The 11,761-nt window shown below is 38.9% G+C and overlaps 1 pseudogene; it reads left to right on the top strand.

The window, feature by feature from the left end:
- The first annotated feature begins 1,432 nt into the window (after nt 1-1,432).
- On the top strand, nt 1,433-2,057 carry LOC109250223 (60S ribosomal protein L10-like; annotated as a pseudogene).
- The last annotated feature ends 9,704 nt before the right edge of the window (nt 2,058-11,761 follow it).

Here is an 11,761-nt window from a genome sequence, read left to right as displayed (position 1 = left end):
AAACAAAAACCAACCATTTTCTACCAGGATTCTGTTTAAATGTAAAGACACAGAGAGGTTATAGTAAACGGATGGAAAAAAGATATGCAATGCAAGCCATAAGCACAAGGATGCTTAAAGTTCTATGTTAACATCAAATAAAATAGATTTTTAACAATATTGTATTGCCAGAGATAAAGACACTTAATAAAGACAAAAGGGCCACTTGATCAGAAATATATAGTAATTATAAATGTGTGAGCACCCAAAACATGAAGCAAATCTGACAAAATCAAGAGAAGAAGCAGTCAATTCTACATCAGTTGGAGAATTTAACAGCCATCTCTTAGCAATTGATAAAATTAGACAAAGTCATCAGAGATGTAGACAATCTAAACAACATTACCAATCACTTTGATTAAGTGATACTTATGGTACACTCCACCACCACCAGCAGAATAAATATTTCACATTCTTTTAAAATGCAGATAGAGATTCGCTAAGATAGACTATATTCTGACCCATAAAACAAGCCCTAATGAATTTAAATAGATTGAAATCATATCAAGTAGGTTCTCTTAGCACAGCGGAATTAAATTAGAAATATTAAAATAAAGCAAGCAGGAAAACCCAAAATATCCTGGCAATTAAATGACTCACTTCTAGTGAACTGGGTCAGAGAAAAAAATCACAAGAGAAATTAAGAAATGTACAGAGCTAAAGCAGGACATAGAGAAAAACTAATAGTATTAAATACCTATATTAGAAATAGAAGTCTCTAATGATCAAAGTAAGCTTCCACCATGAAGGGAATAAATTAAACCCAGAACAAGCTAAAAGAAGGAAATAATAAAGGTAAGTACTAGTATCAATAAAATAGAAAACAGAAAAACAATAACTAAAACGCTTGAAAATAAAAGCTAATGTTTGAAAAGATTAATGTAACAGATCACCCTCCAGCTGGACTCATTAGCAAAAAAGAAAGCACAAATGAATAATATTAGGGATAAAAGAAAGGGAATCACTGCAGAACTTTCAACCATAAAAAGATAATAAGGATCCTCGGTTTGTTCTCTGTTGATGGAGAGAAGGTGGGAGATGGCTAGATGGGTGATGGGTACTAAGGAGGGCACTTGTGATGAGCATTGAGTGTTGTATGTAAGTGATGAATTATCGAATTCTACTCCTGAAACCGATATTGCACTGTATGTTAACTAAAAATTTAAGCTAAAAAAAATTATAAAGACATTTTATGGGAACTTCATGCCAATGAATTTGCCAACCTACATGAAATGGATAAATTCCTTGAAAGACACAAATGACCAAAACTGACACAAGAATAAATAGCAAATGTGAGCATTGCTATCTCAATTTAAAAATCAACTTTATAATTAAAAGCAATTTCCCATTTAGCTTTTTTCCTTGGTACACCACTAAAGATTCTGGTGTTGCCATGGGCTGCCACCCCACCTGGTGTTACTAGTATTGTAAGAACAAGCCATTTCCAAAGTCTGGCATCTGCACAGGTGTCTCTAATGCCAAGATCTCCATCTTTGACCTGGGGTGGAAGAAGGCAAAAGTGGATGAGTTCCCATTATGTGGCCAGATGAATATCAGATGAATATCAGCAGCACTCCTCTAAAGCCCTGGAGGCTGCCAGTATTTGTTCCAAAAGTACATGGTGAAAGCTGTACAAAGATGGTTTTCACATCCCAGTGTGGCTCTAACCCTTCCACATCATCCGTATCAACAAGATGTGCTGTGATGGAGCTGACAGGCTGCAGACAGGTGTGTGGGGTCCCTCTGGAAAGTTCCAGTGCACAGTGAACATTGGCCAAGTCATCATGGCATCTGTACCCAGCTGTAGAACAAGGAGCGTGTGATTGAGGCCCTATGCAGCGCCAAGTTCAATTCTCTGGCTGCCAGAAGATCCACATTTCCAAGGAGACTGTACTAAGTTTAATGTGGATGTGTTTGAAGACAGGGAGGCTGAAAAGCAGCTCATTCCAGATGGCTTGTGGGGGGTCAAATACATCCCTAGTCATGGCCTCTTGGACAAATGGGCTCTGCACTCATGAGAGCCTCAGCACTGCCCCTCCTCAATCCTGCCCACCAATAAATCCTACTTTCTGTCAAAAAAATCCCAACAATTTCACAAATAAAGTCCAGGTAATTTCACAGTTGAATCCTATCATACAGTTAAGGAAGGCATTATATCAATCCTATACAAACTTTTCAGAAAAACAGAAATCGGGGAAATACTTCCTAATTCATTTTATGAAAACAGTTTTATCCTGATTCCAAAGCCAAAGATCTCACAAAGGATGAGAACTACAGACTAATGTCCCTCAGGAACATAACTGCAAAAATGTTTGATAAACTATTAGATTGGAAAATCAAATCCAGAAAAGAAAAATATATATTTATATTTATATATAAAGGATTATACATCATGAATTATCCCCCAAATGCAAAGCTTGTTCATCATTTAAACATTGAACGATGTAAATTTACTATGTTAATAACAAAATGGCAAAATATAATTATTTCAATAGATACAGAAAAAACATCTGACCAAATTTAACAGTAGAAACATGCGGCAAACTAGAAATAGTTGTGAACCTCCTCAACATGACTAAGGACATGTACTGAACACCTTCAGCATTACTATTTGACATTGCACTAGAGATCATGGCAAGTGCAATAAAATAAGAAAAAGTAATAAAAGGCATAGAGATGTGAAAGGAAGTAGTACATATTTCCTTATTTGCGGGTGACAGGAATCTACAAAAAAGCTATGAGAACTTAGCAAATTCTCATTAATAAGTGAATTTAGCAAGGTTGCAAGATACAAAGCCAATATATAAAAAGCAGTTAAAAGTTTAGATATAGCATCAATTACAAAATGAAATAATAAAACAACACTCCATTTACAATAGCATCGAATGTATATAGGAATAAATTTAATGAAAGTCACATAAGGCCTTTGTACTGAAAACTAGAATACTTTGCATGGGAAAAGTAAAGAAGGCCTTAATGGAGAGATGTACCATGTTTATGGATTGGAAGACTTGACACTGTTAAGATGGCAGTTCCCCCTAAGCTGATCAGTAGATTCAATGTAATTCCAATCAAAGTCTTAACTGGATGCTTTTGAAAGAGTTTTACAGGCTAATTCTAAATTTAAACGGAAAGGAAAAAGACACAGGACAGCCAACATAATTTCAGAAGAGAATAAAAAGGTGAACGTAAACATTACTTGATTTCAAGTCTTACTACAAAGGTATAGTGATCAAGGCAGTGTGTTCATGTATAGGGCAGAACATATAAATAAATGGGACAGAATAGAAAATCCAAAAATAAACTCACAGTTTTATGGTCAAAAAAAATTTTTTTTCGAAAGTGCCGGATTCAATGAGGAAAAGATAATTATTTTTCAAAAAATGGTTCTGGAACAACTGCATCTCTGGGGAAAAATTTTTTTTTGAACACTGAATCAAACCACACACTCAAATTAACTCAGAATGTATCATCACCTAAATATAAGAGCTAAAATTATAAAACTTCAAAAACAAGACATAGGAAGAAATCTTTGTGGTATTATGTTAGGCAAAGATTTCTTACACAGGTATAAAAAGCCCAAACTGTAACATGCACAAAAATTGTAAAATGACCTTCGTTAAAATGAAATCACTTTCTCTTTGAAAGATATAACAGAGGGGGAAAAGAGCAAGCCACAGTCATATTCAGGAAAATAATTGTGAAACATGTTTCACAAGGGTTTGAACAGAAAACCTCAAGAATTCTTACAATTCAATAATAAGGCTAAATAACCCAATAGGAAATAGATCAAAGATTTGAATAGATACATTATAAAATATATATCAAGGGCTAGTAAGCACAAGAAAATATGCTCAATGTCATTAGTCATCAGAGAAATGTAACTTAAAATGATAATGAGATACTACCATATACCCACTAGAGTAATACAAGTTAAGAAAGCCTGACAATGCCAAATGTTGGTGAGGGTGTGGAGTCAGTAGACCCTCACACATTTGCTGGTGGGAATGCAAATCTGGTTCATATGCTTTGGAAAACAATATGGCAGCATCTTATAAATAAAAACATAAATATTCTGTCACACCCAGCAGTTCCACTTCTAGGCGCTGCTAAAGAGAAATAAAAACGTATGTTCACACAAAGACAGGCATATAAATAAGTTCATAGCGATATTATTCATCATTGCAAACCACTGGAAGAAACCCAAATATTCAACTGATGAATGGATAAACACACTGTTGTGTATCCATACTGTGGAACAACAGAAAATTAGTACACAAAATATGAATGGCTCTCGAAAATGTGTTCTAAGTGAGAAAAATGAAACACAACCGACTACATAATGGATGATTTCATAAATATTAAATTCCAAAAAAGGCAAAGCCATGGTGATTACAAGGGGCTGGCTGGGTGCGAGCAGAGGAGGGTAACTGACAAGGGATAAGAGGAAAATGTGTAGGTGGAAGGAAATGCTATATACGTGCTTTTGCTGGTGGTTACACAACTGTGGAGAATTACCAAAATTTCATCAAAATACACGTTTAAATGTGGCGAACTCTGCCTCAACTTAAAAAGGAAAAGAAAAGAAAACTCAGAGACCTCATTTGGTGAAACAAACGAACAAGCAAAAACTTCTCCGTTTGTTGACTGCAGTTTCAACCAAGAGTTCCATAGTGAAAATGATGTGAATGTAGAGTCTTGAATTTGAGCATGTTCTGTTCACTGGAAGAACAGGTTCAAGCCCTAAGTCTTCTTTCCACCTCCTGCAGTTTTTAGTAATAGCCATCTCCAGGCAAAAGGGAAAGATAAAAGAAGAAAAGCTCATCTTTGCTTAGATACTTACATTTGTGACTTTGCCCCATTTGCACAAATACGGTCTAGTTCCATAACGCTGCCATGAGAGGCTACAATTCCAGTAGGAAAAAGAGTCCCTCCACTAAGCCACTTCTTTTCACAGGAAAGTAATTGTTGTTGTAAACAATTTGGGAAGTAAAACTAAAGTACCAAATGATACTTGTTTGCCATATGCAAAAGACCCAGGAATTGAACCAGCTGTCTGTGAGGGGAAGTGAAGTTTTACATGTGTGATAAGAAAACCAGCACCTTATTCTTTTCTAGCATATGGAGCATGTCTTTGCCGGTGGCTCAGCACCTCTCTTTAAGTACCAAAAAAGCCACTGGTCTGGATGAGAAGCACCGCCAGTTATCTAGATAATACCCCTTCTCCTCCTCTTGCTTCCTACAGAAAACTTTGTTCAGAGTATGGAAGTTCCCAGTTTAAAATTTTTCTTAATGCTTATTTATTTTTGAGAGAGAGGCAGAGACAAAGCATGAGTGGGGGGAGGGGCAGAGAGAGAGGGAGACACAGAATCCAAAGCAGCTCCAGGCTCCAACCTGTCATGTCAGCACAGAGCCCGAGGTGGGGCTCGAGCTCACAGACCGTGAGATCATGACCTGAGCTGAAGTCAGGTGCTTAACTGACTGAGCCACCTAGGAGCCCCAGGAAGGCCCCAGTTTAAATGCTCACCTCTCCAGATTCTTTCGCCATCTTGGACAATGAGATATAAGTGAGCCTACTTACGTTTCATTGGCACGTATAGGAAAACTTGTTTTTCCTGATAAAAGGGTGATCAAGTCAGACGACACATGCCCTTTTTGTTTACCCTTCAGAAAGAGGCTATCCTGCAGAGGGATGAGAATAAAAGCCATACCCTGAGAGTGGCCGGGAGCTGATTGAGAAAAAAGATATGGCCACCAGGCACAGTAACACACAGCACGCTTAACTGGCTTGTGCTTGGACAGGGTTGCACAAGATGGAAAGTCTCCACAACATGGGGCTGTCCGGAAGCCCACAGTGAGGAGGGATCACTACCAAGAAGGGGAGGAGGGCAAGGAGACTCCCAGAGGAGATGCGGACTGGAGAAGGGTCTCATGCGCCCAAGTGATATTCCCTCAGCAGCACAGTGGAGAGTCTGTGGGTCAGAGAGCCCCAAAGGGCCATGGCAGCTTGAGCTGTTATAACCGTACGGCTCTATACCGTCTATTGCTAGCGAATGTGGAGGTATGTTTTGTGAGGTATGCAAAGCAGGCAGGCTCCAAGTGGCCAACTATCTACTTGTTTGGACTGTCTTTAAAATAATTGCATGTGTAAAAATTTGAGTTTGGTGCTGGCGGGATTTTGAGCTAATGGGTCTTGGCCTGCAGTGAGGGAATAAACAACTTGGGGGCCAATATGCAGGGGCTCATTTATATAACAGAGTGATAAAGCCAGAGCTAGATGGTACTGGGTCCTGAGTGGTGTTCTTAGGCAGCGCCATCAGCCTTGGCCTATGTGTTTCTGCATTTCTAGTTACTTGGATAAAAGAAAACTCTTTGGTTAAACCATATATTCAGGTTTCTGTAGAGTATATATGACTCTATTTTAGAAATCTTGTTAAGCTCTTTGCATGTACTATTCCGTTTGCTCCTTATAGCAATTCAATGCAATAACTACCATTTTTATACGTTCGGAAGGGACTGAGGTCCAGAGACCTAAAGGAACTTGTCCATAGTCACACAGCTGAGCCAGTCTTTGGAACCAGTGTCTAGTTTACTGAAAATATATGGACGAAGGAAGGTTCATAACAATATGCGGAAGCACATGAAGCCAGACGGTGGGACGTGATCCAGCTCTTCTGATCCAGTTTCTTCAAAAAGCCAATAGACCAGTGAAAAAGAGGGGGAGAACTTTCTGGATTTAGAGACTCGAGGTGACTTCTTGCGTTGGCCAAGCTGGACAAAACTGAGATCAGCCCATCTCTACCACTGACCATAACAAAAACTCTGGGCAGAATATAAAAGCAGCTGCCTGAAGATCCTGAAAACTTAACAACAGGTGGACTGGAGACAAAAGTCAAAATCTGAATAATGACGCATGACACGGACAGCTTCAGCTGTGTGCAACTGTGTGTCAGCGTGGAAGGCTAAACTTCGAGAGCTCCGTCTTTCTGGACAGAGGACTGGGAAAGACAGAATGGGGCCTGAGATTGTAGGACAAGTCCCAGATTGCAGAGATCTGGAGAAGGACACCGTCCAACTCTGCGTATGAACTGACATAAGTTCCAGGGCCCCCTGTGAGCCATGTATGTGTAACAGAGAAATGGAAATATTCACATAAATACTAGATGTGAAGGTTTATGGCAGCTTTACTTATAATCCCCCCAAACATCGGCAACAACCCACTGTCCTTTAGCTGGTTAATGGATAAGCAAGTTGTGGTGTACCTAAGCAATGGAATACTACTCAGGGTTATATGATATGCTGGTAAGGACAAAATTCTAGGGATGGAGAAGAAATCGGTGGCTGTTGAAGAGAACGTCACTATGGTGGGACAACAAAAGGGAATTTTTTGGTAGTGGTGGAACTATCTGTATCTTATGGTGGCAGTTACACAAATTTATGCATTTGTCTAAACTCATAAAATAGTACCCTGAAAAAGGTGAATTATACCATAATTTATTTATTTATTTATTTATTTTGGCTGTAAATTCCATAAATGAAATAATTTTTCAAAAGACATTCAAGTATGCGGTGTCTGGGTGGTTTAGTCGGTTAAGGTCTGACTTCGGCTCAAGGTCATGATCTCGCCATTCCCGAGTTGGAGCCCCACATCAGGCTCTGAGCTAACAGCTCAGAGCCTGGAGCCTGTTTCAGATTCTGTGTCTCTCTTTCTCTCTCTCTGCCCCTCCCCCACTCACCTCTGTTTCTCTCTGTCTCTCAAACATAAACATAAAAAAGAAAAGACATTCAAGTGCCATAACAATCAAATGTAACACGTAGTCTCTCTTTTGATAGTGGTTTGAACAAACCAACTGGAAAAAAAAAGTTTCTGGGGAAACATACATATGGAATCCATTTAAATGATACCAAGGAATTGTTGCTTTTATGAGGGGTCATATGGATATTGTGATTGAACAATGTTCTTATGTTTAAGAGATGCTTAGCATAGCATGGCATATAGCCATCCATCGAACCATTCCATGTTGGTTATGTCTAAAATTTTTCAAAAATGTTAGTAAATAAAATAAGAAAACTACTTTGTCTCAAAAAAAGTAAAGACAAATTCTCTTTAAAGTAGTGGGGCTAAGATTTTTACTTAGTTTTAATTACGCTGAAATCTGTAGTCTTTACCACTATGTTCTAGAGCATTCCTATGTATCTTGACCTATTTGTTGCAACTTTCATATTTCCATAAAAGAAATATAAAGCATGTAAATAATCTAAGAGTGACTACAGACATTATTCAGGTAATCTGAAAAAACATGGCCTCATGAACTGCTTTGATATGCTGTCTTCTCTATCGAGAAGGTATTTCCCCCACCCCGACCCTGTCCCCAGAAGAATGCCATTAAAATGTCACTGGAATTTTTCTAAATGATGAAAAGTTAGAGGGAATTTAAAACACTCACTTCTTAAAAAGACCTCAGAAATTTCACCATATTTCCCCTATGATGTATCTGAGTTAAAAATAATCATTTCAAAAACATTTCAGTGAGGTCAGATAGATGGCAGGTACTTTGAAAATTATGAGAGGGCATTAAGTTAATTCATCTGAGGCTGGCATGGGCAGGATGTGGAGGGCTCTTCTTGTGGTATCCTCACTACCATGCATCTGGCAGACGCTTGTAGAGCTCTCGAGTCATTGCGTCACCAAGAGAAATAAGATACTGTACACATTTCAAGGGGAACGCAGAAGCTTCTCACCATAGGACTACAGAGAAGCCATCTGGGCCCACAGCAGAATAGCCATCTGTTTTCACCTTGTTTGTTGCTTAGCCATTAAGGTAAAATGTGGCCCAGGAAACAATATAAGCACAAAATAACAATCTCATGATAGCCTTCTCCTTGGTGAGAGGGCCATTTCCCCTTATATGTGTATATATTCTATATGTATGCTTTTCATATAGATATGCGCGCACCCTCTCACTTATATGTCAGTCTAGATCAATTAAAAATAAATGTTTATTGCGCATTCACTATGGACCAAGCACCGTTCCGGTGTGTTAACTTCCGGTGTGTTAACTTATTTCACTCTCACAAAACCACATGACATGGTACTCTCTTCATATGCCTCTCTATTCATATCAACAGATGAGGCAGTTTGTTCTCGACTAGGTACATCGGGCTCTAAAAGTCATTCAGAATTGCATAGGGAACTTTAAACTTGCATCACGGGACATTGCCCTAGAGAACCGATGCACTACATAAAAAATACATTTAAGTACACGAAGCAAAATACTACCTGTTCTATAAATCATTTTCAACTCTTGAATACGTCCATGTGCCAAGTCCTGGTATGGTGAACACTTGTTGTTTTGCCCCCATATCAGCCTTCACCGTTATGTGGTCCTGGGGAAAATGATCCCAGCTTGGGCTAATGGTTGATGGGACATCTCATCCAGGTTGGGCCAACCACAGACACGTGATTCAGTTGGTATTCTTCAGGACTTCTGTAAACAGAAGTGGTAAAGAGAGGAGTCACTCCTTGTTGGTGGAAGAATGTGAGAATCAGGAGCCAGAGACAGCCATGTTTTCTGCCACACGATGGAATTTAATCTTCTTCGGGGACAGGAAATGAAAGTCAAAACCCACTAGTGGGAGAGAGATACAGAAGCCTAGCTGTATCAGGTCTTTTTTTCCTATTGTTCTTGAAGCCCAGATATGTGTCTACCATGTCCATGACTTACTTGTTCATCCCTTTCTTTTTTTTAGTTTTTAATTTTAGAGGGAAAGGGAGAGAGCTTGAGTGGGGCAGAAGGGCGGTGGCAGAGAGAGAGAGAGAGAGAGAGAGAGAGAGAGAGAGAGAGAGCATGAATCTCAAGCAGGCCCTAAGCTCAGCACAGAGCCTGATGCAGGGCTGGATCCCATTACCCTGGAACCATGACCTGAACCCAAATCAAGAGTCCGATGCTCAACCGACTGAGCCACCCAGGCACCCCTGTTCATGCCTCTCTTTAATCAATGATCTCTATTAGCAAATTCCCCTTTTTTGTCAAATTATATTATTTTTGTCACTGGGAATATATAGTAAGTTGCATTATTGTTAAGATCTTCTCTTTTGCCCTTGAACAAACTAATTATCAATGCATATTCTTTGCCATGTGACTTGCCTTCTTCCTGGTAGGGGGTATGTATCTCAGCCCCATTGACCCTGGGTTTGGCCCTGTGACCCACTTGGTCCAGATGTAGTGTGAGAAGTGACAAGGTGGCAGTTTGAGCAGAATTTCTAAAAGGTGGTACATACTTGCACCACTAATCTTTGAGTTTGTGGCCTCCACCATGTGAACAACATGCATCAACAGAAGCCACTTTGCTTGCCTGACTCTCAGCATAAGCAGAGATGGAGAGCTGACCCATCATCCACCTGCTGCCTTCAACATAGCCTCAGACCCACAGAGCTGCAGTCAGCCAGCTCCTGACATGTCACCTGAGTGACAAACCTTTTTTTATAAATTTCTCGGATTTTGAAGTTGTTACACAACATTACCTCAGCAAGAACTGACTGACATGGGACTCTAACTGTCTTGATCAATTTGTCCTGTGCAAACGCGCTATTATATGCCTTAAGTATTTCGGGATACAACTATTATTCTTGTTTGCTTTGCAGTTGAGGAAACTGAGTCTTAGAGTGTATAAGCAACTTTCCCAAGGCTACCAAAAGAGGTGGGAATCAAAGATAGCTGACTCTAGAGCCCAGGCACTTAAAGATTTTTTAATTGGCTTTACATCACGCTTTTACAATCTGCATACATAACATATTTAGTTGCTATGTTGGGGAAATATAACCTGACTGGGAATATATCTAAATTGGTGTATTTCATTACGAGATTCTAATATGTGATTATATTACATTAATATGCAATATGTATATATATATATATATGCATCCTACAAGATTATACTATCCTGTATAAATGTAAGTAGCTTTAATAAATTCTAAGGAGTAAGATATTAAAAATATAGAGAAGATAAAGTAGGCCATTTTTATTTGCAATATTAACATTCTTGCTCTTGCTTTCAAATGGACACAGCATGAGCGTTTTTTTTTTTTTTGAGGTAGAAAACTCTCCAAGTATATTTAAAATGTTATACAGTTAACAAAATTAGATTTGCATGCATTTTTCCCCAAAATTATGTAAAAAAATTATGTTATTTCCGTAACAGACTAAATATCTGCAATAAATCAAATCAACAGGGGAGGTTTTATGGAAATTAGCGAGTGCCTTTAAGAAATAATTGATGATTCAGTAGCACTCCTAACTATTATTTTTGAAAGAGTTTTAGACGTTTTAACAAGCAGTTTCAGGGGTAATTGTTACTGTTGTTATTTTTAGAAACATGGCAGAGTGTAAGTACCAATTTGTTCTGCTATCTACATATTTGCCTAATTTCTACAAGTGATGAAATGCATCTGTCCTCCCAGGAGCTGTCCTTTGGCAGCATGTTGGGATTTAGTTCAGGAGGGAGAAAAGGGAAAAACTGGTGCGGACAGAGGCTCGTTCTTTCCATACCCATGCATCTCTGTGCTTCAGAATGAATGCACACTACGTCAAGCAGCTTTCTATTGTGGTGAACAAAGGACGGAGTTCTGAAACCATATTTAAGAACCTCTTCTCTTGGGGTGTCTGGGTGGCTCAGTCAGTTAAACATCCGACTTCAGCTCAGGTCATGATCTCACTGTTCG

The sequence above is a fragment of the Panthera pardus genome, unplaced genomic scaffold (genome assembly GCF_024362965.1).
Source record: "Panthera pardus isolate Hobbes unplaced genomic scaffold, ASM2436296v1 HiC_scaffold_7, whole genome shotgun sequence".
NCBI classification, from domain to species: Eukaryota; Metazoa; Chordata; class Mammalia; order Carnivora; family Felidae; genus Panthera; species Panthera pardus.
This window is presented reverse-complemented; position numbering and strand designations above follow the sequence as displayed.